This window comes from Pongo pygmaeus, chromosome 4 (genome assembly GCF_028885625.2).
Source record: "Pongo pygmaeus isolate AG05252 chromosome 4, NHGRI_mPonPyg2-v2.0_pri, whole genome shotgun sequence".
Classification (NCBI taxonomy): Eukaryota; Metazoa; Chordata; class Mammalia; order Primates; family Hominidae; genus Pongo; species Pongo pygmaeus.
This window is the reverse complement of record NC_072377.2, coordinates 129,779,128-129,805,380: the sequence shown is the minus strand read 5'-3', so window position 1 is coordinate 129,805,380 and position 26,253 is coordinate 129,779,128. Positions and strand designations below refer to the sequence as shown.

Genomic DNA, 26,253 nt, shown 5'->3' with positions numbered 1-26,253 from the left:
ATTCTTATAGAGTTTTCTCTGTATATTCTGACAGGAAAAATTACTTCATTGTAATAGTAACAAATGATATTCGTTATTTCCTGTTTTGCATCCGAAGAGGGGGTGGGGGTGGCCAACGTCATGTCATGACCTGTGCCAGCCATGTTGTACATTTCTCCTGCTTTTTGTGAGATACAAATATTTATATCATGCAAAGGCTTTGCTTTTCTACTCAGAATTCTGTGCTTAGAAGACCACAGACATTAAGTGATAGTAAACAGCACATTTTGAGTCCTGTGGACACTCTGGATGATCAAGTTGAGTTGGACTGCAAGAAAGCAAGTGCTTGCTTAACACATGTATGATATAATTAAGGAAAGACTCCAGGGAAATTATCCAAAGCACATAAGAATCAAATAGATTCACTTTAACAAATATAAAAACTCTGTTCAAATAAAAGCTTTCTGTGGCTTTGTAAGGGCTCATATTGGAAAAAAATGGGGGAGAGGAATAGATATTATAATTCATCCTGAAACTATGTAACATAAGTAAATGAACAATAAAAGTGATAAATTGGGCAATAAAAAAGATTATAGAAATAATGCTTTCACATATTGGGTATTCATTAAATTGACTTCTCAATGTAATTACTTTAACATTTCTACTTCTGATTCAGTACAGATTTTTGGATCATTAAATAAGATAGTAAATATTATACATTTTTCAGGAAAATAATTTATGGCCTAACAAATTTTCCAACAGAAAATCACAATGTCGGACAACCAGACTTGCATTTTTTGTAGTCGATTTTTGGACTTAATTCTTCAAAACAGTTTCAACAAATCTGTATTGCATACCTGCTATGCACTAAATATAGTGTGGTAAACTAGCACATAGTAGACATATGGCAATTGTTTCAGGTACTCCTGTATTTCCAGGGGATTTTGTGGACATACTTTATACTTTATATAATACATACTCTATGCATGATATAATAATTTCTTTGGGTATGAGGTTTTTATTCCCAACTAAACTGTGATGGCACCATCACTGCCTCTAAGGAATGTACAATTTTTAAAAAAAAAGCACATATACAACTAAATATCAACAAAGTACTGTAAGAAGACAGATGATTCCACTGGGTGACTATAGTCAATAATAACTTAATTTTACATTTTAAAATAACTAAAAGAGTGTAATTGGATTGTTTGTAATACAAAGGATAAATGCTTGAGGGGATAGATGCCGCATTCTCCATGATGTGGTTATTTCACATTGCATGACTGTATCAAAACATCTCATGTACCCCATAAATATGTATACCTACTATGTACCCACAAAAATTAAACATATTAAAAGAACAAAACATACGATCAATTATTCCTGAAAAAGTTTTAAAAAAAAAAGGCTTTAAGAAGATCGTGTTTGATTTAGATCTTCAGAATATAGGAATTCATCAGACAGTGAGGTGAGTGAAGAACCTCCAAGCCCAGAAACAGCATAAGACAGACAGGCAGAAGCACGTGGCATCTATGCTCAATGACGGAGCCTTAGTACTCCAACAGAGGCTTGAGTGGAGGCACTGGCATCGCCTGGGAGCTTGCTAGAAATGCAGAATCTCAAGCTCCATCCTTGAACTTCTGAATCAGAATCTACATTTTAACGATATTTCTAGGTGATTTGTATGCCCACTTGAGATGAAAACACACCAGTTTAGAGGGCTTTCATTGTTGGAGTGTTGGAAGTCCATGCAGCTGGAAAAGGTGGACAGAAACTAGATAAGGACACAACAAGACTACAATATTTAGAAGCCTGAAGTTCATCCCATAGCCATGGGTAAACCACCCAAAGTTTTGTGAAGAGCAAAATAATATTACAAAAATCAACGTTTTAGGATGCTAATGCTTTTAGAAAACAGTGAAGAAGAAAACTACCTAGGGTATTTTTGTAACAATTTAGATAAGAGATTATGATAAATCCCCGGCCTGAGACAATGGTAGTAAAAATGGAAAGAATGAGATATATTTCAGAGACACGCCACAAAAAGGATTGCCAACGTTTTATCATAGCTGTAAGAGGCCAAAATTAGACAGGGAAGACTGAGAAAAGGAGTCACTCTAGGAAGTGACTAGTTTCAAGATGAACTATAATATATTGTTGAAGGCAAAAGTAAGTGAAAGCTGTAAGAGCTATAAAGGGAAAGAAACTTCAAAACTAGGATGCCAGACGGGTCAACAGTAATAACACCAGTCATTTATTCAGTCATTCATTTATTCAAAAATGTTTGTTAATTGTCTGGTAATTGCCAGTTTCTTATCAGCACTGAGGAAACTCTAAGTCTCTGTCCACAGGCTCTCATGTTCTAGAAGAGATGGAAAACAAATAGGTAGATGAATGAATATGCAATATTTTTTCAGGTGGAGATTAGAGTTAGTGTTATTTTTTAAAAGTATGGTAAGCTCAATCGTCAGAAGCTATTTTAATTTTTTTTTTTTTTTTTTTTTTTTTGAGAATGGCTCTTGTACTGTCACGAGGCTCGAGTGCAGTGGCATGATCATGGCTCACTGAAGCCTCAACCTCCGGGGCTCAAGCCATCCTCCCACCTCAGCCTCCCAAGTAGCTGAAACTACAGACTCATGCCACCACACCTGGCTACTTTTTCAAAAAAAAAATTTTTAGAGATGGGGTCTCACTATGTTGCTCAGGTTGTCAGGTTGATCTTGAACTTCTGGCCTCAAGTGATCCTTCTGCCTCAGCCTCCCAAAGTGCTTGGATTACAGGGGTGAGTCACTGAACCTGGCCTCAGAGGCCATTTTAAGTACAGATTTCAGGAAAGGGCTCTGCGAGAATGGCCGTTCATGGCAAAGGAAAAAGGTGATGTATCTAGAACCGACTTGGGAAATTCAACTACTTTAAGAAGACATTTATTTTGTTTCACTGCTTTGCAGGGAAAAAAATGGAGTCAAAATTATTTTAATAATAACCAAGATGGTAACTTACATTTTCCATGATTTTCATAGTTTTATACTTTTACATATGTTATCACATCTGACTCATATAATCCTTTTGAAAGGGAGAGAGGACATGTTTTACAGATAAAAAGTCCAAGTTTAAAATTTGGTCAAGATTCCATAATTAAAAATTATGAGAGCTTTTGACTTATAGATGAGTTAACTATTAAATGATTAATTATACATTAAAGTTTGTTAAGCATACAAAAGAGAGAGACTCGGGCTACAGATCTAAAAATATAAACTTCTTTATGTTAGATTAGAGATGACTGCAATTTTTTTTTTTTTTTTTTTGAGACAGTCTTGCTCTTGTCACCCAGGCTAGAGTGCAGTGGTGCAATCTCATCTCACTGCAACCTCTGCCTCACAGGTTCAAGCAATTCTCCTGCCTCAGCCTCCCAAGTAGCTGGGATTACAGGCACGCACCACCATGCCCAGATAATTTTTGTATTTTTAGTAGAGATGCGGTTTCACCATGCTGGCCAGGCTGACCTTGAACTCCTGACTTTGTGATCTGCCCGCCTCAGCCTCCCAAAGTGCTAGGATTACAGGCGTAAGCCATGGCGCCCGGCCTTCTATCCAGGAGTGAAGTCTAATTCCCATCCTTTTGTATCAGGGTAGGTGTAGTTACTAAATTATAAATGAAATGTTGAGATGGTGATAAGATATACTTCATGACTAGGCTCCTTCGTAGGCTAGACCCACAGAAGCCTAGCAGCAGGATTCTGTCTCTCTAGCTAACATCACTCACTCTGGGGAAAAGCTAGCCACTATGTTTAAAAAAAAAAAAAAAAAAGGAAAAAGAAAAGTCTAAGCATTTTGAAATCCCCATGCCATGAGGAAGATCAATGAGCCATGTGGGGAAGCTGCATGACGACAAACAAATATCCAACTTTTTCCAGCTATTCCAGCCATGCCAAGCCCCAACCCAAGACCTATGAATGAAGACACCTTCAGATTACTCTAGATTCGGCCACCTCTAGCTGCTATTTCATGGCAACCACATAAGAAATCCCTAGTGAAAACTGCCCTGCTGAATCCGGTCAACCCATAGAACTGAGATAGTAATAAATTATTGTTTGATGCCATCAAGTTTTGGAGAAGTTTCTTACACAACAATAGATATCCAGAACACCCATTATTTTTTAAAGGCATGCAATAGCATTAAAAACATAAATAAATGGATACCAACTGAACAAAGGACTGTGAAATTATTTTTTTTCTTTCACAGGTATCACATTCTACAACAACCACATAAACATCCACATAATTCAAAGGATATTAAAAAAGTAATAACTTATTTTGGATTTATAATGTGTTTTAGATGTAGTGCTCTGAGGAAACAATACAGCATCAAAGAGTGTTAAATCTGTAAGATGCCTTTCTTAGAAGCCATTAGTCTGATTTTCTCAATTTGCATATGAGGAATGAGAGAGAGAGAGACAGAGACAGAGAGAGAGCGAGCATGAGAAATTCCATTATTTACGGAAATTCATGCAAACCTTGTGAAAAACCGTGGAAACCCAAGGCCTTTGGACTCATGTTTTCCTCTCTCAGAAGATGTTTTAAAAATCAAAATTCAACAGATGAATGAAATGGCATAGTATTATTTGACTAGTAATTAAATTTTATATTGTTAGATGAATCCAAGCATTATAAAATTAGACCTAAATCTTCAACTCCAAAAGCAATACTATTTGTTTTTCTGATGTTCTGTACAATATTGCATGGCAATTTAAAAACAAATGTATTTAGAAAAAAACTCATCAATAGGAAAAAATCAGAAAATTGGTTGCCTGTATGGTGGAATGGAAATTGACTAGATGGGCACAAAAGTACTTTCTAAGGTGATAAAAATGATACATATATTTTAATTGAAGTATAGGTTACATGGGTGTATATATTTACAAAACTCATGGAACTGTTTTCTTAAGATCTGAGCATTTCACTGTATATAAATTACTCCTTAATTTAAAAAAAAATAAGAATAAAAAGGAGATTTTTCTCCTTCACAGGAGAAAATGACTTATCAACAGTTGGTTTGCCAATAGTGGAGATGGTTTGGGTCTATTTAACTTACCTGTTTCTCTGTTTTCCAATTATGAAATGGATGGGCAAAGTCAATGGTATGTACATCTGTGGTCATAAAACAAAGTAAAGCTAACAAAGCCACCCAGAAGCTAAACATATGTGACCACAAAACATATGAGTTAAAAATGGTCTGATAAATTATCCAATCCAAATTTTTTTATTTTGTAGATAACACTGGCCTTGCTAACAAATTTAATAAACAGAGGTGCTTTTAAAAAACTTGATGGTAAAGGAAGATATTGAGCCATTATTTGTAGAGTAGAAGCTCACTTATCCAACAGAATTAGATCAGTACATAAAGAATGAGTTAAAGCTGGTATTCAAAAAGGAAGAGAGGAAAATGGCAGATAGGAGACAGGACTAATGTGCAGCTCCCACTTGGACAAATAGAACAGTATGTGGGGACTCACATCATGAACCTTTGCTCCAAGAACTACAGCAGGAACATAACAGGAAAACTGAAAGAATTCACAGACCCTTTGAAAGAAGAGGCTTGCTGCTGCAAACTTCAAGACAGCTGAAAAACCGTGAGTTCTCAAAGCGTGAAGAGGGGGAAAAGTCTGCCTCTGAGCACACATCCCCACTGGGGAACCTAAAAATCCAGATCATGAGAGAAAGATGTAACCTTACCTAGAGCTGAAACAGATTCAGGGAGCCAAGTAAAATATGAAAGTAGAAGAAGCAGCGGGAAGAGCCCTGTAGGCACTCCTGGTCCTGAGCTCGAGCCCAGGGAAGCCATCCCTGGCTTTATCTCACAGCAGCCCTTGGGGAGGAAGCCAGCAGAACAGGGGAGGGGCCACAGAGTGAAGGAAACTTCTAGCTGAGCTTTAATAATTTTTGACTGAGCACAAATTTTTCTAAGCAGCATCCAGGGGAGTGAATGGGAAGTGCAGATAGGAGTGCAGAAGCCACAGCTGACAGTGTGGGAAGTTAGGGAGGGGAGAGGCCTGAGAGCCCTACTTGCTTTCTTAGTGGGGAAGCTTGTAGCCTGGGGCAAGATTTCAGCCCTGCACAGCTTCCTGGTGGGGCACAGCAGGAGAAAGACTGGCCTTGCTGGCTGTGTGGGAGAAGGGTGAGGCCTGTCGCTGCTGGCTTTCCTACACATCCCTGGTGACCTGTATGATGCAGCAGAAGCAGCTATAACCCCTTTGGAACATAACTTCATTGGCCTGAGAAGCACCTCCCATCCCCCACAGTGGCCACAGCAAGCCCTGCCTAAGGTGAGTTTTTGTTCAGACCCACCTAACCCTGCCCCAACCTGATGGTTTACTGCCCTGGTAGACAAAGACAAAAGACATAAACTCTTGGGAGCTATATGGCCCTGCCTATCACCTGAGAAACCCAAATACTTATTCTAGCCAACATAGGGTAAGCTTGTATCTCCTTTCTACTACCACAGCTGGTGCTCTCTTGAAAGCACCACCTCCTGGCTGGAGGCCAATCAACTCAAGCCATTACAGCAACTCATACAAGAACAACCCTGCCCCTACGAAGGAGAAAACAACAGCTAATTTCACTGCCTGCAACATCCTGGCTTATCAGAGGTCCTGAGGCTGTCCATGTGACAATTTGACTGCTAGCATAACCAGCATTTGAGAAAAACCAGCACACTGAACAAAACTACAACCAAGGAATTCCAAAAAGTCAGCTTCACTCCCCTGCCACCTCCACTGGACTAGGTGCTGGTATCCATGGCTGGGAGATCCAAATGTGAATCATATAATAGGATTCTTTGCAGACATTCTGCAGCAACAATCCAGAGCCCAGTAGCCCCACAGGGTGGGTAGACTCAGAAGCACAATAACGACCACTGCAGTCCAGCTCTCAGGAAGCACCATCCCTAGGGGAAGGGAGAGAGCGCCACATTAAGGGATCACCACTTAGGACATAAAAATCTGAACAGCAGCCCTTGAGTTCCAAATCTTTCCATTGAAACAGTCTACCCAATTGAGAAGGAACCAGAAAAGTAATTCTGATAACATGAAAAAAAAAGGTTCTATAACACCCCAAAAGATCACACTAGCTAAACCAAGAAGAACTCTCTGAATTGCCAGATGAAGAATTCAGCAGGCTTATTAAGCTACTCAAGGAATTACTAGAGAAAGGTGAAAATCAACTTAAAGGACTTCAAAAAACAATATAGGATATGATTGAAAAAGTCTTTAGAGAAATAGATATAAAGAAAAGACAATCACAACTTCTAGAAATGAAAGACACACTTAGAGAAATACAAAATACACTGGAAAATTTAACAATATAATCAAACAAGTGGAAGAAAGAACTTCAGAGCTCCAAGACAAGCCTTTTGAATTAACCCAATCCAACACAGACAAAGAAAACCAAATTTTTAAAAATGAACAAAGCCTCCATAAATCTGAGATTATGTTAAATGACCAAACATAAGAATAATTGGTGTTCATGAGGAAGAAAAAGAAATATCTACAAGTTCGGAAAACTTATTTGAGGAAATAATCAAGGAAAACTTCCCTGGGCTTGCTAGAGATCTAGACATCCAAATACCAGAAGCTCAAAGAATACCCGGGAAATTCACCACAAAAAGATCATCACCTGGGCACACAGTCATCAGGTTATCTAAAGTCAAGACAAAGGAAAGAATCATAAGATCTGTGAGGCAAAAGGTAACTTCTAAAGGAAAACTTATCTGATTAACAGCAGATTTCTCAATAGAAACCCTCAAGCCAGAAGGGATTGGAGTCCAATCTTTAGCCTCCTCAAACAAAATAATGGCCAGCCAAGAATTTTGTATCCAGAAAAACTACACTTCACACATGAAGGAAGATAAAGTCTTTTTCAGACAAACAAATGCTGAGAGACTTTGCCACTACCAGGCCAGCACTACAAGCAATGCTAAAAGAGGTACTAAATCTTGAAACAAAACCTGGAAATACATCAAAATAGGACATCCTCAAAGCATAAATTTCACAGGGCCTATGAAACAGTAACACAATGGAAAAAAAAATGGTGTTCAGGCAATAACTAGCATGAATAGAACAGTACCTCCTATCTCAGTAGTAATATTGAATGTAAATGACCTAAATGCCCCACTTAAAAGATACAGAATGGCAGAGTGGATAAATTCTACCAACCAAGTATCTGCTATCTTCAAGGGACTCACCTAACATGTAAGGACTCACATAGACTTAAGGTAAAGGGATGGAGAAAGATATTTCATGCAAATGGAAACCAAAAGTGAGGTGGAGTAGCTATTCTTATATGAGACAAAATGGACTTTAATGCAACAACAGTGAAAAAGGACAAAGAAGAACATTATACAATTATAAAAGGATTAGTCCAACAGGAAAATATCCCAAATATATACACACCTAAGAGTGAAGCTCCCAAATTTATAAAACAATTACTACTAAACCTAAGGAATGAGGTAGATGGCAACACAATAATAGTGGGGGATTTCAATACTGCATTGACAACACTAGACAGGTCATCAAGACAAAAAGTCAACAAAGAAACAATGGACTTAAACCATAACATAGAACAATTGGACTTAACAGATATTTACAGAACATTCTACCCAACAACTGTAGAATATACATTCTATTCATCATCACCTAGATCATTCTCCAAGATACACCATATGATAGGCCACAAAAAAGTCTCAATAAATTGAAGATAACTGAAGTTATATCAAGCACTCTCTCAGACCACAGTGGAATAAAACTGAAAATTAACTACAAAAGGAATCCTCAAAACTATACAAATACATGGATATTAAATAATTGGCTCCTGAATGATCTTTGGGGCAACAATGAAATCAAGATGAAAATTTAAAAATTCTTTGAACTGAATGATAATAGTGACACAACCTATCAAAACCTCTGGGATACAGCAAAAGCAGTGCTAAGAAGAAAGTTCATAGCATTAAATGCCTACATCAAAAGCCTGAAAGAGCACAAATAGGTAATCTAAGCTCACATCTCAATGAAGTAAAGAAACAAGAACAAATCAAACACAAACACAGCAAAAGAAAAGAAATAACAAAGATCAGAGCAGAACTAAATGAAACTGAAGCAAAAAAAAAATACAAAAGATAAATGAAACAAAAAGCTGTTAAATCAATAATTAAACAAGAAGAGAGAGAATCCAAATAAGCTCAATTAGAAATGAAATGAGATATTACAACTGATACCACAGAAACAAAAGATCATTCAGGACTACTATGAATACCTTTTTGCACACAAACTAGAAAACCTAGAGGAGATGGATAAACCACTGGAAATATACAACCCTCCTAGATTAAACCAGGAAGAAACAGAAACTCAGAACAGACCAATAACAAATAGCGAGATTGGAACAGTAATAAAAACATTGCCAACAAATAGGTCCAAGACCAGATGGATTCACAGCTGAATTCTATTAAACATTCAAAGAGGAATTGGTACCAATTTCTACTGAAACTATTTCAAAAGATAGAGGAAGAGAAAATCCTCCCTAAGTCATTCTATGAAGCGAGTATCACCTTAATACCAAAGCCAGGAAAGGACATAACATAAAAGAAAACTACAGACCAATATCCCTCACAAATATAGATGGAAAAATCCTCAACAAAATACTAGGTAACAGAATCTAATAGCATATTAAAAAATAATAATACACCATGATCAAGTGGGTTTCATACCAGGGATGCAGGGATGGTTTAACATATGCAAGTCAATAAATGTGATACACTATATAAAGAGAAGTAAAAAGAAAAATCATATAATCATCTCAACAGGTGCAGAAAAAGCATTTGACAAAATCCAGCGTCACTTTATGATTAAAACCCTCAGCAAAATCAGCATAAAAGGGACATATCTTAAAGTAATAAAAGCCATCTATGACAAACCCACAGCCAGCATTATACCGAATGGGGAAAACTTGAAAGCATATCTGCTGAGAATTGGAACAAGACAAGGATGCCCACTTTACAAAATCAACATACACAAATCAGTAGCACTGCTATACACCACCAACGACCAAGGTGAGAATCAAATCAATAACTCAACCCCTTTTACCACAGCTCCAAGAAAAATAAAATACTTAGGAATGTACCTTACCAAGGAGGTGCAAGATCTCTACAAGGAAAACTACAAAACACTGCTGGAAGAAGTCATAGATGACACAAACAAATGGAAACACATCCCATGCTCATGGATGGGTAGAATCAATATTGTGAAAATGACCATACCGCCAAAAGCAATCTACAAATTTAATGCAATCCCTATCAAAATACCATCATCATTCTGCACAGAACTAGAAAAAACAATCCTAAAATCCATATAAAACCAAAAAAAGAGCCCACATAGCCAAAGCAAGACTAAGCAAAAAGAACAATCTGGAGGCATCACATTAACCAACATGAAACTATACCACAAGGCTATAGTTACCAAACAGCATGGTACTGGTATAAAAGTAGGCATCTAGACCAATGAAACAAAACAGAGAATCCAGAAATAAAGCCAAATACTTATAGCAAATAGATCTTTGACAAAGCAAACAAAAACATAAAGTGGAGAAAGGACACCCTATTCAACAAATGGTGCTGGCATAATTGGCAAGCCACGTGTAGAAGGATGAAACTGAATCCTCATCTGTCACCAGATGCAAAAATCAACACAAGGTGGATCAAAGACTGAAATATAAGACCTGAAACCATAAAAATTCTCGAAGATAACATTGGAAAAACTCTTCTAGACATTGACTCAGGCAGAGTTAATGACCAAGAACCCAAAGCAAATGCAGCACAAACAAAGACAAATAGGTGGGACTTAACCAACCTTAAAAGCTTCTGCACAGCAAAATAAAATCAGCAGAGTAAACAGACGACCCACAGAATAGAAGAAAATCTTCGCTAACTATGCATCCACAAAGGACTAGTATCCAGAATCTACAAGGAACTCTGACAAACCATCAAGAAAAAAAAAAAAAAAAAAATTCCCATGAAAAAGTAGTACTGCTCAGCCCCAAGAAGGAATGAAATAACAGCATTTGTAGCAACCTGGATGGAGTTGGAGACCATTCATTATTCTAAGTGAAGTAATTCAGAAATGAAAAACCAAACATCATAGGTTCTCACTTATAAGTGTGAGCTAAGCTATGAGTACACAAAGGCGTAATAATCTAATGGACTTGGGGGCAAGGGTGGGGAGGGGGTGAGATATGAAGGACTACACACTGGGTATAGTGTACACTGCTCGGGTGATGGGTGCACCAAAATCTCAGAAATCACCACTAAAGAACTTATCCATGTAACCAAACACCACCTGCTCCCCAAAAACTATTGAAATAATTTTTAAAAAGGAAGAAAGGTAAGCATTTTAGCTTAACTAAAGTGTAAATTTGGTTTAGACATTCATTTATTTTTAGTCTTTTGATGAAGGACCACAGCCTTCCCCACCTCGCAAGTAGATGTGCTAGTTGGACAGTTCCATAAACTGTGTGGATAAAAAGAGGCAGGATAGGACAGTGGGAAGGAAAGAGGCTCTGGACAAAGCTCCTGTGTTCTGAATCTCAGCTCTGCCACTTGCTAGCTGTGTGACTTTCAGGAAGTTGCATAGCTGCTCTGTGCCTCAGTTTCCTTATATGTCAAATGGGATATTACCTACCATACACAGTAGTTAGGAGGATGAAAAATCCTTAGAACAGCACTGGCTCACTGAAAGTGCCAGATAGTTGTTTATTAAATAGAAATAAACAGGCCAGGCACAGTGACTCACGCCTGTAGTCCCAGCACTTTGGGAGGCCAAGGTGGGCTGATTGCTTGAGGCCAGGAGTTCGAGACCAGCCTGGGCAACATGGTGAAACCCCGTCTCTACCAAAAACACAAAAATTAGCCAGGTGTGGTGCTGCATGCCTGTAGTCCCAGCTACTTGGGAGGCTGAGGTGGAAGAATCATCTGAGCCTGGGAGGCAAAGGTTGCAGTAACCCATGATTATGACACTGCAGCACTCCAGCCTGGGCGACAAAGGGAGAACCGGAAAAAAAAAAAAGAAAGAAAGAAAGAAAGGAAGGAAAGAAAGAGAGAGAGAGAAAGAGAGAGAAAAGAAAGAAAGAAAGAAAGAGAAGACAGACAGACAGACAACTTCCATGACGCATCAGCTTTGAATTCCGATTGTTTCTTTAGATGTCTTAGAATTTAAAGAGACATTATTTCCTCTTTTTTTTTTTTATAGTTGTCTTATCCACTTAATTTGATAGCAAGTTTTGGGGGTTTCTTTTTTTTTTTTTTTTTTTTTTTTTGCTTGTTAATTAGGATTATCTTTATTTATTTTTTTTATTATTATTATTATTATTATACTTTAGGTTTTATGGTACATGTGCGCAATGTGCAGGTAAGTTACATATGTATACATGTGCCATGCTGGTGCGCTGCACCCACCAACTCGTCATCTAGCATTAGGTATATCTTCCAATGCTATCCCTCCCCCCTCCCCCCACCCCACAACAGTCCCCAGAGTGTGATGTTCCCCTTCCTGTGTCCGTGTGTTCTCATTGTTCAATTCCCACCTATGAGTGAGAATATGCGGTGTTTGGTTTTTTGTTCTTGCGATAGTTTACTGAGAATGATGATTTCCAATTTCATCCATGTCCCTACAAAGGACGTGAACTCATCATTTTTTATGGCTGCATAGTATTCCATGGTGTATATGTGCCACATTTTCTTAATCCAGTCTATCATTGTTGGACATTTGGGTTGGTTCCAAGTCTTTGCTATTATGAATAATGCCGCAATAAACATACGTGTGCATGTGTCTTTATAGCAGCATGATTTATAGTCCTTTGGGTATATACCCAGTAATGGGATGGCTGGGTCGAATGGAATTTCTAGTTCTAGATCCCTGAGGAATCGCCACACTGACTTCCACAAGGGCTGAACTAGTTTACAGTCCCACCAACAGTGTAAAAGTGTTCCTGTTTCTCCACATCCTCTCCAGCACCTGTTGTTTCCTGACTTTTTAATGATTGCCATTCTAACTGGTGTGAGATGGTATCTCATTGTGGTTTTGATTTGCATTTCTCTGATGGCCAGTGATGGTGAGCATTTTTTCATGTGTTTTTTGGCTGCATAAATGTCTTCTTTTGAGAAGTGTCTGTTCATGTCCTTTGCCCACTTTTTGATGGGGTTGTTTGTTTTTTTCTTGTAAATTTGTTGGAGTTCATTGTAGATTCTGGATATTAGCCCTTTGTCAGATGAGTAGGTTGCGAAAATTTTCTCCCATTTTGTAGGTTGCCTGTTCACTCTGATGGTAGTTTCTTTTGCTGTGCAGAAGCTCTTGAGTTTAATTAGATCCCATTTGTCAATTTTGGCTTTTGTTGCCATTGCTTTTGGTGTTTTAGACATGAAGTCCTTGCCCATGCCTATGTCCTGAATGGTAATGCCTAGGTTTTCTTCTAGGGTTTTTATGGTTTTAGGTCTAACATTTAAGTCTTTAATCCATCTTGAATTGATTTTTGTATAAGGTGTAAGGAAGGGATCCAGTTTCAGCTTTCTACATATGGCTAGCCAGTTTTCCCAGCACCATTGATTAAATAGGGAATCCGAAAGAAAGAAAGAAAGAAAGAGAAGACAGACAGACAGACAACTTCCATGACGCATCAGCTTTGAATTCCGATTGTTTCTTTAGATGTCTTAGAATTTAAAGAGACATTATTTCCTCTTTTTTTTTTTTATAGTTGTCTTATCCACTTAATTTGATAGCAAGTTTTGGGGGTTTCTTAAAAAAAAAAAAAAAAAAAAAATTTGTCTTTCCTTGACATAAATTTCTCTCCAGAGAAACCCAAAACTGTTTTCTTGACATTCATATTTTGCCACTTGGTGTAATATTTATTAAATTAAATAATAACAACAGGAAGTAAAACTTGTGTAGTACAAACATAATAAATGCTTGGTAGGCACCAATTCAACAGGTGAGGCAAATGCACAACCCCCCTGAGAACAGCCCACTAGCTGGATTATTGCAGAGAGAGAATGATGGACATTAGTCACTGTGTTCTACAGAGAGAAGGAGAGTTTTAGCTAATCCAAAGAGGTTTTTAAAAGAGTTAATGGATGTGAGGGTGATCTGGCTGTGACACGTCACCCCACTGATCGCCAGGGTTGATTTGGCTGATCTGGCGGGCTAGGCGGGTGTCCCCTTCCTTCCTCACTGCTCCTTGTGCATCCCTCCCGAAGCTGCATGCTCAGTCAAAGAGGATAACCATCCCTCATAGAGGAGGGCCGGCCTTCCATCAAGGGTATACGAGTAGCTACCCTCCCCTGCTAGAAACTTCAAACAAGCTCTCAAAGAGGTGGATTTTTTTTTTATTTTGCTATTGTTGTTTTGTTATTGTTTTTTCTTTTTCTTTTGAGATGGAGTCTCACTCTGTTGCCCAGGCTGGCGTGCAGTGGCGTGATCTCGGCTCACTGCATCCTCTGTCTCCCAGCTTCAAGCAATTCTCTGCCTCAGCCTCCTGAGTAGCTGGGATTACAGGCATACACCACCACACCCAGCTAATTTTTTTGTATTTATAGTAGAAACAGGGTTTCACCACGTTGGCCAGGCTGGTCTCGAACTCCTGACCTCAAATGATCTGCCCATCTCAGCCTCCCAAATTGCTGGGATTACAGGCGTAAACGCACTCAGCCTCAAAGAGGCTTTTAAAAGAGTTGCAACTGTGCTATGAAACTTTTATTCTAAGGACCCTTGGAGCCTTTGTGCCCATTTCAAACTTTAACTTGAAAGACCTTTGCTTAGTAGTTTATAAACCAAATACTTATAACATCCACTGAGTCTCTCTATTTTTCAGGAATTGTCATTAGTACTAAATAGTTTAGGGGGGAAAATTAAAGAACAGTTTGCAACAAATCTTTAACACACAGAGATTACATTTGATATTGTCAGATGAATTCAAGTGTTAATATAAATTAGACCTAAGACCTCAAGTCCAAAAGCAGTACTATCTGTTTTTCTGATGTGCCATATACATTATATGACATGGTCTGGTAATTCAAAAGAAAATGTGTTCACAGAAAAATTAATCTACAGGGATACTTGTAGGCTGGGGATGAAACTGACTGTGAAATGGCACAATACAATTTTTGGGGTGGTAGAAATGCTCCATATCTTAATTGGCATATGGGAGACATAAATAGTGTGACTTCAATAACCACCCTAACCTCCTATGCCTTTTCCAGGCCTGAGGACACCTACTGCCTGTTTGGTTCATCCCATTATTGCTATTTATGACCCCAGAACTGTTCATTACCAATGTGTCAGCAAAAGTGGCATAGCTAGCTTCTCCACATGCACATCTGGCTAGAACAGGACAGGAACTAAATCCCGGATGAAAACGTGTTTTAGAAATTGACTTTGACGTGAGCAGGGACTCTGTGTTTGAGAAGTATCTGTTGGACTACTTCATACCGACTAAGGGTTAATGGGTCACATTCCATTTCTTCCATTCTACCACAGAAAAAGCTGGGACACATAAGGACATGGCAAAAACACATCACATGACTGCATGGACCAGGCATGCATTCCAAAGATAAATACAAGCATCTCCAACCACTGTTGAAAAGCACGCATTTTCATCCTAGTCAGACTGATTGCAGCCTCACCAGCAGGACTAAATGCTGATCCCCATTCAGTAACACTTTGAATGCCTTTGTTCCAGCGTTTCCCAGCAGTGCAAACATAATGGAAAAGAGACTGCCAAATGACAGCTCGCTTCTTTCCTCTTTCTTAATATAAGAAAAAATAACTGCAAAGGTGGAAAATAAAGTGAATAAGAATATAAGAAAAAACAGAGACGAACGTGTAAAATAAATTCAGATAATCTGAAATAGAGGAAACTTTCACGAATGTTTTATCATCTACTTTCCTTTAAAGGAAATGAACAATAAAGCAAAACTGAACAAGAAAAAAAATGTTAATGACTGCAACTGCTGTTAAGTAGGAAGTGAACCTTTCAGGCTGAACTTGGCCTTCCAATGGAAATATGAGCAGAGCAGTTCTTAGGGAATATCAGTGAAAATAGGTGTAATTAAGGAGAATGCATCCCAGCAGCCCTCAAGACTGCCTAATAATAAAGCTGTACTCTTAGCATGATAAAGACACATTCTCGTCCATTTCCAAACAACAATACTGTAGGGAGAAAAACAACGTGAGCCCTTATAAATCAATGGGAAAAATGATCCGGTAGGTTCACACATAACTAGTAAGACCATCATATGCTCTACCATTTTTGTACCATTTTTAATATTAGGAACTGGGTGACTTTTTAGGTCGTCATTCTCTGCTTCCTTCCTCTACACCGAAGCCCTTGTTATCATGCATATGAAATGCACAGGAGCACTAAAGGCATTCATTATGGCCATCGCTGAATTCCAAATGAGAATAGTTTAAAAATCTATGTTACTGTTCAAGACAAGTCAACACATTTCAAACAAGAGGGCCCTGTTTGAATTTAGAAAGCCGACTAAAACCCACAGCAGAGAAGAGATCTGAGTCCCTGGCGCTCTGTGCTGTGAGGATTGGGGGTGGAACTATCACGGCAAGAAGGCGCTCAGTAAAAGAGAGGTGGAATTCAAAGCCAACACCAGTTCCCCTGGGGTCTGTTGTAATCAGGAGACAAATGGTCTGTACTCAGTAGCATGTATTCATTCTGTCGCAAGAGGCTGCCAACGCGAGCTTCCCTACGCTTTTGTGGAAATACAGTACGAGTCTTTTTCCCTTTCAGTTGCTATAGAACAAGAAGAATAAAAAGTCCACTGCTGACAAACACTGCTTTGGGCATTTGACACCGGTCTTTGATCTAGTTACTCAGACAGTTCAAAATGAACAAATTAGGTGTTTACAACAAAAGACATTCCGTTTTAGCCTGTTCAAGTGCCAAGTGGAGTGGACAGCTCGCTCAAACAGAACTGGGAAATTTCTCCCTGCCAGCCCACAAGATGGGCATTGGAAGTTCATTCCCCAAGAGCAATTAATAAATTATGATACAGCTTTTTTAAATTAAAAGGGAAAAAAAGAAAGAAAACATGGGGTTTGGGTCAACAAAGTAAACCTACACCATCTGGAATTTGAGTCACGACACAGCAGATCCTTGAGGCTAGAGACCCACAGGGACAGATCTTCATTCTTCATGAGATGGTTTGATTATAGGACAGACAATGGAAAAAACACTCATTTTAAAACTTCTGCCTGAAAATCAAGTCTATATACCATACAATCTACAGTCTACACATCACATGGAAAAGGGCAACATCTGTATTCTATTATGTAAATTCCCCTTTTAAAAGTATTGTAACATTATTCTCAAAGACAGAAGGAAAATTGGATGTCTGAGTGTGATCCCTATTCACAAAAGAGAATGGTTTTGTTCCCTTGACTGAAGTGTCTGCTTTATTTCTGTTTAAAACAGTGCATCTTAGACAAGAACCCATTGCCTCCATTTCCTTTTTGTGAAAAGAAGTGTTTGTGCTATGAAATGATTTGTTAAAAGCTTTAGCAGTCTATGGCCAAGGAAGGATTGTAAATGGACTATGTGATTTGCACCATATTCTTCTAATAGGGGACATCTGATTAAAATCTTTTAAATAATTACAGTGTTTAGAAAAGCAGACACCACTTCAGCAACTGTGTCCAGCAGCAGTGGGTTTTGAGGTCGGCTATGTGAGGTGAAGCAGACGCATGAAACATGCTGAACAGTGGCACTTTAAAATCACATTTTATTTTCAGCAAGCAATGGGGAGTGCAAAAGGAAAAGCAAGTGTGGAAAAAGAAAGAAATCTGTTAGCACAGATCCAAATACCCCATAGAATCGAAATGTCAGCCTTGAAAATACCGAGCAAGCCAGCTTGTCTAATATGTTACCATCCTGCCTTATAATTACCGGAAAGTAGTTATTTATCTGTTGTGTTCAGCTACCCTGTCAGTATGCCTGAGTTTAATTATCAGACCTCACTGGAAGTTCAATTTCCTCTGTTCCTTCTTCTTTTTGCTGCAACATAAATCGAAATTGCTTCATAATTTCTGTTAACTGTTTTGGCACACTGTCTCACACATCCTGAGTTCTTGCCCACAAGACAGTCTCTGCTCACGGCCTCTCCAGCTATAAAGGAGGCATCTGTTTGCTGCAGTTTCAACCCTCACAAACCCCATGATTCTTTGGTATATCAAAGTTCACAGCCTCTTGTCCATCAGCTTGGTGAAAAAAAGAAGTAAGAGGCCAGGTGCAGTGGCTCACACCTATAAATCCCAGCTCTTTGGGAGGCCAAGGTGGGAGGATCACCTAAGGTTAGGAGTTCGAGACCAGCCTGGCTAACATGGCGAAATCCCATCTCTACTAAAAATACAAAAATTAGCTGGACATAGTGGCATGCATCTGTAATCCCAGCTATTCGCGAGGCTGAGGCAAGAGAATCCCTTGAACCTGGGAGGTAGAGGTTGCAGTGAGCCAAGATCTTACCACTGTACTCTAGCCTGGGCAACAGAGTGAGACTGTCAGAAAAAAAAAACACTTAACAAAGAGAAACAAAAGAGGCGGTTGTCTGCTTCTTTCACCTTCACGGAGCACAAGAGCTTCAAACATCTGCCTGTGATGGGGCAGCCGAGCCAAGAAATTCCAAAGTGCTCCAAAGAAGGGTCTGGGAGAAGTCAAACAAACAGGCATTACCATGTCTTTCCCCCTTCGCCTCCCCGACGAGTGATCCTTCCAGTGAAAAGGATCTTGTCCTGGGTGTATGATTCTTTCCCATGAGCCCTATGTAGAAACAGAGCCTTGATTGTCAGAGACTTTGAGATCTGCATATATCTAAATTACAGGAAAGAAAAAACAGAGCTTAAGTGCAATACTCTCCCACTCTCTCATCAGTCCTTCACGAGTGAACCCAGCCCTAAGGAGAAAACTGAACACTTAGAACAAGGTATTAATATTATCACAGGTCTGCTAAGAATCTGGACACACTCTGCAGAAATTATCCTACATAGGAAGTACATTATCAGATGGTGGTGACTTTTTTGAAGTTTATTTGTAGGTGGGCATGACAGCAATTGAAAGTTTCTCTATCCTCTGAGGTCTACTTCTCTCCATCACCCAAGGTTAGTGGCAGTCAAATGAGTACAAACTGAATCTCAGCTCTGCCACTTACCATCTCTAGGACCCTGGGCAATTTGCCTAACCTCTCAGTGACTTGGTGTGCTGTACAGTGGGATAATAAAAGTTCCAGCCTCACAGGGATGTTGTAAAGGTGAAATGTATTATATGCAAAGCACTTAGAATAGTGCCAGATATTATCATTATTATTACTATTACTATTTCATTGTATTCACTGTTTCCCCCTCCCTTATGGTTTCTGGCATATTGATTTGATCTACTCAGAGTAAGCTTTCAATACTATAAATTGATTAGCAACACCCAGTACAACAACGTTACAGGCTTTTAAGGGGAGCGATCTCATTGACAAATACTTACACCTAATCTTGTAAGTACAACTTCTGATAGTGTTAACACTAATTTGCATGTAGTAAAGTTCCTCTGTTTACAAACAAGTGTCTAAAACAGATGGAGTTTTGTGTGTTTTACACAATTTTAAAAGCTAACAGTGTGTTGTCTATATTGGTATTCTGCAGCTGCCATAACAAATTACTGTAACCTTGGCTTAAGACAAGAGAAATTTATTTTCTCATCATACTGGAGGCCAGGAGTCTGAAATCAAGGTCTCAGGGGGACTGCACTCCCTCCAGTCAGAGACACCTGGGGAGAATCATGTACTTCTGTCTTCCAGTTTCTGCTGTCTCCAGGCATTTTTTTTGGCTTGAGGGTGGATCACTTCAATCTCTGCCTCCAAGGCCATGTTGCCTCCTCTTCTGTCTGTCTTCCGCCTGGTGTGTCTGTCAAATTCCCCACTCTGCCTCACTCTTATAAGAACACTTGCCATTGGATCTGGGGCCCACCAAATAATCCAGGACAAACTCCTCCTCTCAAAATCTTTAACTTAATTACGTCTTTTTGCCTTATAAAGCAATGTTCACAGGTTATGGTGATTGGCAGGTGGACATATCTTTTTGAGGAACACCCTTCAGCCCACTACAATGCCTATTATCAATATATATTGGGAGAGACTGTAAAGGTTGTCTGATTTATTTTAATCAGGTGGCAATGACTCATATTCATAGATGTATAGGGAACATTTGTGCTCGTTACCACTAGTGATTACACACACACACAAACACACATACACTCATGCCTACTCTCTGGCTTGTATTCATTAGAGTAGGTGAGAGTTTTTGTTTTACAATTGAGAGAAGAGATGTTTCAGTGGGTGAGGAGCCAAGGGAAAGAGGAGGGCAGTATTCCTATATCATGTCTTATAAAGTGGTTTTCATTCTCCTTCTAGAAAGAGATGCTACAAAGTGGAAGGCAATGAAGGAATCTCGTGAGGTTCTTCACAGAAAGCAGAAAAGACCTCATGAGGCCCCCAAGCACCAGGAGAGCTGCTTTGGAGCCCAGTGACTATGAGTGGCTCTGAGACAGGGAAGGCTGTTCTCCCTGCCTCTGTGCAGAAGCAGAACCAACCAGGCTCCTGCTCCTTGGAATTCAAAGCTTGGGGAGCATCCTGCAGCATCTCCCTTATCTTGCATGTCAGTCACCTCATGATGTACTGGGACATTGACTAAGCACTGGAAATGGGCAAGAGGGGCCAGAGAAGGAGAGAAAGGGGCAACTGGTGAGAGGACATAAGTAATCCATCCCACTGGAGACCTCCAGAAAGATCTGAAGGACACTTTCCCCAGATGGGTGAAGCCCTGTTAGTGCATGGGTGAAGGTTATAATGCAATTTGATATTTTCATAAACATTTCTCTATGTAGGGAAGGAAATGTTGTCGCTCTTGTAAGGACACTTGTCAAAGGTTAAGAAAAGATGGGAGAAGCATTTTAACAAATTGGTTACTTCCTTTTTCTATTGCTGCTGTAAAAAAAATAAATACCAAAAACTTAGTGGCTTAAAACAACACCCATTGGTTCTTTCATGATTCAGCTGAATTCTGAAATTGAAATCAAGGTAGTATTGAGACTACATTCTCTTATGGAGGCTCTGGGAAAGATCCACTTCAAGGCTCATTCAAGTTGTTGACAGGTTTAGTTCCACGTGGCTGTGGGACTAAGGTTTCCATTTCCTTGTTGGCTATTGGTTGAAGTTTCTCCTGGCTGACCACATTCCCTGGCTCCTGAACTCTCCATTTCTAAGCTGTCAGTGGCATGTCTGGTCCTTCTTCTACTTCCTATCTTGCTATTCTCTTCTCTCCTTTTAAGAGTTTATGTGATTACGTTGGTTGCAACCAGATAATCCAGGATAATTTCTCTATGATAATGTCAGCTGATTAGTAACCTTACTTACATCTGGAAAGTCCCATTCCGCATGTGAGAAACCATATTCATAGATATAACATCAAGAGATGAAGTCCATGGGGGCCAAAATTATGCCTCCCACACTGGTGAAACTTACAATAAAGTATTCTCCCCAACCCCACCAAAATAAAAGATCTCTGGACTAGCAATCAGAAGACCATGTTCCAGTTTCAGCTCTATGGCCAGCTCATTTGCTGACGAAAATGGGTTTCCACGTCCCTGCTTGGGGACTAGTTTCTGGTAATTGTAAAGAGCAAGAGTCTGAGTAGATGCCACGTAAAGTCTCTTACTTCTCCGAAATTATGTAACTCTGTTTCTCCAATAGTGAAAGGCTACATACAACCCATTATCAAATCCACAGTGCAAAATGTATCTTGTGGTTTTCAGTGAATTGCCCAGCTATTGTCAGCACCACCACTGGGGTCAGAGCTGTGGGATGCTGTCAACTTATATATGAGCTGTGTTTTAAAATAGATGACATGGGAAGTATTATGATATACTAAGCATATTAAATAGTTTCCTTTAGAAAGTCACTGAGTAACAGTGCAATTGAGTCATTCAAACTAAAGGTTTGAGCTATGTGAGTCTAGGCTTTATCAGCTGATGCTACTCTAATACAAATTTTTGCTTATGGAGTTTAAATGCAGCCAAGTATCCAAAGTGAAAGACACAGAGGCTTGTAACTTCCAGTATGCTTCAACTGCAACCCACAAATGCAATGAATTCCTCCTCCTATTTGTAACTTTCAACTCCTTCCATAAATCTTTCCCAGGTACCCAGCCAGGCTCAGATAACATTTTCCAAAAGGATTGCAAATTTGGCAAACCTTGGCAAAGTTTAAAGTCTAAAGCATTACCTCAAATCTACTGACTACTAACTGAGGCTTAAAAAGATCTAAATACCTATTCCTATCATTTTTATCAGTCATATTAACAAGGTTTCCATGGATCTTTATACTCAAAGTGGTTCAACACAGTATTCACACTTTAAATTGTTGAAAACAATAAGAACTCCATCTTTCTCTTTTCCAATTATTCTCTCCATTGCTCTGTCTGTAAATCTTGTTTTATTCCTATATCGGTAACATTCTTCAAAAACTAAAGAACTAAGTATTTGCAACAATTTTCCTGAAAGGTTACTAGTAGTTGTTGAAATTGAGCAACTCAAATTTTCCAACACTTAAGCAAAGATGCTATTAAGAGCCCATATGTTAGGTCTAGAACTAAATTAAATTGCACTTATTCAACACATATTTATTGACTATCTACTATGTACCATATGTATCTGCTAGGAATAAAATTATGAACAAAGCAGTCCTTGATCTCAGAGCATTTACATTCTAGTAGAAAACACATAATAAACAAATCAAAATACTGTGAAGAAAGATAAAGTAAGTAAGGGAATACAGTAAGTCTGAGAGAAATATTTTTAGACAGGCTACTTTCTGGCACAGGGACAAATTAAACAGAAGCAAACACTGAATATGCAGGGCAAGAGTATTTCAGGCAGAGGGTCCGAATGGCAGGTACAAAGGCCCTGGGTTAAGAATGTCTTTGACAAGTTCTAGGAACATCAGAGAAGCCAGTTTATGTTTCGTGGTGTGAGCAAGTAGTAGAGTGGTAGAAAGTGAGTTTGAAGGGACAGCCAGGGTCAAGTCATGTAGAGCTATGGTAATGACTTTGGACATTATTCTAAGTGTGATGAAAGCCAATGGAGGTTGAGGCCAGGGGCAGTGGCTCACACCTGTAATCCCAACATTTTGAGAGGCCAAGGCGGGTGGATCACCTGAGGTCAGGAATTCAAGACCAGCCTGGCCAACATGGTGAAACCCTATCTCTACTAAAAATATAAAATTAGCCGGGCATGGTGGCACTTGCCTATAATTCCAGCTATTAAGGAGGCTGAGGCAGAACTGCTTGAACCTGGGAGGTGGAGGTTGCAGTGAGCCAAGACTGTGCCATTGCACTCCAGCCTGGGTGACGGAGCAAGACTCCATCTCAAAAAAAAGAAAGAAGAAAGAATGAAGGAAGGAATGAAGGAGAGGAAGGAAGAAAGGAAGGAAGGAAGAAGGGAAGGAAGGAAGGAAAGACAGAGAGGCAGGAAGGAAGGAAAGACAGAGAGGAAGGAAGGAAGGAAGGAAAGAAGGAAGGAAGGAAAGGAAGGAAGAAAGGAAGGAAGGAAGGAGAGGAAGGAAGGAAGGAAGAAAGGGAGAGAGGGAGGGAGGAAGGAAGCCAATGGAGGTTTGAAAACAGAGGAGTGACACGCTTTAATTTACAATTTCAAGTTCTCACTGTGGTTGCAGGTGGAGAATAGACATCAAGAATGAAAACCAGACAGCAAGTTAGAAAAGTTATTTTATAACAAATATAAGTTCAGACAAGAGAGGGACTAGGGTGGTAGTAGTACAAAATTGGTCAGGTTTAAGATATATCATGAAGGTTTTGCTGACATATCTTGGTGATGGAATTGATGTGGAAAATGATTAAAAGAGAGGAAGTTGAATGCCCATCATTGACCAATACAGGGTAACTGTCAATTACATCCTCAAGCATAAATGAAATCTTCTCTTCAAGGAGATGGGGTTGCTTTTTTTTTTTCTTTTCTACGCCTTTGGGAGGACTTACTAAAGTCTAATGTGAGATGATGATGGATAGCTAGAGAGACAGATACTACTCATGATGATGTCCATGTCCAAAGCATACCAGCACCATGGAGAAGAAGACATATGTGACCCACTCCATGCACATGGGAAAAAGGCTAGCAGGAAACATACAATCGACTTTTTTCATAACAGTTCACTGAGGAAGCCATAATCAAGGAAGACACAAAATCATTTTGCTTTCAACTTTAAACTCTATGGTATAACTGTGTCAGCTTGTAACCAGACTGGCATTTGGCAAAGTAAAATGAAATAACATTTAATGAAGTTTTCAGATATGTTACAATTATGTTTCAGATATGTTTCAGTTATGTTTCAGATTCATACTAAGGCCCAGTATCAACTATTTTATTTCAATTTAATGTAATAAATCATTATTGAGTTTTTACTATAGGCCAGATGTTATATAGATTCTGGAAATATAAGATGTAACAACTCTGTTGTTCCCAGCCTGCTAGGAAAGAAAGAGACATAGATGAATATCTGCATTAGTATGTGGTGTCACGATAAAAGAAAGAATAAAGTACTATGGGAAAACTGATAAACTATTATAATTACTATTTGGGTGAGGGTCCCAGGCAAAGTGATTGAGAGAGCTGACATTTGAATTGGACCATGAATACATAGAATCATGACAAAAAAGGAAAAATAAAAGGAGAAAGCAAGTCTGTGCTTGTTGTTGCAGATGGCAGTAGCTCAAGATCACTGGGGGTGGAGAGCAGGATTGCATAGTGGTCATAGTCTTTGCAGCTACAGCTTCAGCTTAAATACCAGTTCTACCACTTATCATGTTATTTAATCCCTATATGCCTCAGTTTATCCATCTGTAATACTGGAATAATAGCTATTTCGTAGAGCTTTGTAGGGAATAACCAATTTAACACAGGGCATTTAAGTAAAGCTTATTAGTACATAGCAATACACAATGTTTGCTCTATAGCAATAAAAGGCAGGCTGATGTTTTCTTATTTGAAGCATATTAACAAAGAGCATGAGACAACTTTTGTGGAGTGATTTAGGCTTAAAAAATTATTATTTTGCAACTCCCTTGATCTCAAAAGTTAAGACTGAACATGCCAGGATGGGAATTTGACTTTCTAATGCCTATGTTTGTGGTTAGTTATTTTTTATGACATTGAAGTGATAGGTTTAAAACCTAAATGGGTCATGTGGCTTCACCCTACTCTTGGCCACAGACTGAACCCTTAACCCTAGCTAACCATGAGGCAAGTAGATCATGAAAGAGGCAGACAACACAGTGGAAATGTATCCATATTACTCTTCAATTAGCCACTAGAAAAATAATTCAAAATCATGCCCTAGTAGCAGTGAGGTAGCAATGTCATTTTCATAAGTTAACTTAATGCTTTAAAAAATATAAATTGATCTACATTGTTCTTATGCCCGAAGAAGAGACCATGTTTGAATTCTGAGTGAGGTTTCAGCATGTTTACTGCATGATAATACCTCATATTTGTATGGTAATTGATATTTCACTAAAAAACTTTTCCATTGATCTTACCATATTCTAATTTCCAAGATGGTAAAACACTGAACTTGAGAAGTCTGAGCAAGCCTTCAATGTGGTTAAGGTGCAAACATGCCATGGAGAGAAATGGTGAAGGTATCGGCAGGCAAGAGATAAATTACTAGCTTTTTGCCATGGTTAAGGCCAACTTGATAATGAGGACAGTGAGAAAGAACCGAAACTACAACTACTAGAAGCTACTGGAAGAAAACACAGAGGAAACACTTTGTGATATGGGACTGGAAAAGGATTTCTTGGATACAACTTCAAAAGCACAGGCAACAAAAGCAAATATAGACAAATGGGATTACATCAAACTGAAAGGCTTCTGCACAGCAAAAATAGTCATCAACAGAGTGAAAAGACAACCTACAGAATGGGAAAAAATACTTCCAAGTCATACATCTAATTAGGGGTTAATATCCAAAATATATAAGGAACTGAAACAACTAATAATCTAATTTAAAAATGGGCAAATGATCCGAATAGAAGTTTCTCAGAAGAATAAAAAGGCCAGCACATATAAAAATGCTCAGCGTCATTAATCATCAGGCAAATGCAAATCAAACCCACAGTGA

The 26,253-nt window shown here is 38.9% G+C and overlaps 1 long non-coding RNA gene across 1 annotated transcript in view; it reads right to left on the bottom strand.

Moving 5' to 3' along the window:
* Positions 1-2,207: 2,207 nt before the first annotated feature.
* The window catches only part of LOC129036781 (uncharacterized), a 333,381-nt gene continuing 309,335 nt past the window's right edge, over positions 2,208-26,253 (bottom strand). Inside the window, exon 6 of the long non-coding RNA XR_008502648.1 lies at positions 2,208-2,341. This is a non-coding gene — a long non-coding RNA (uncharacterized LOC129036781). The remainder of the gene's footprint in view (positions 2,342-26,253) is intronic.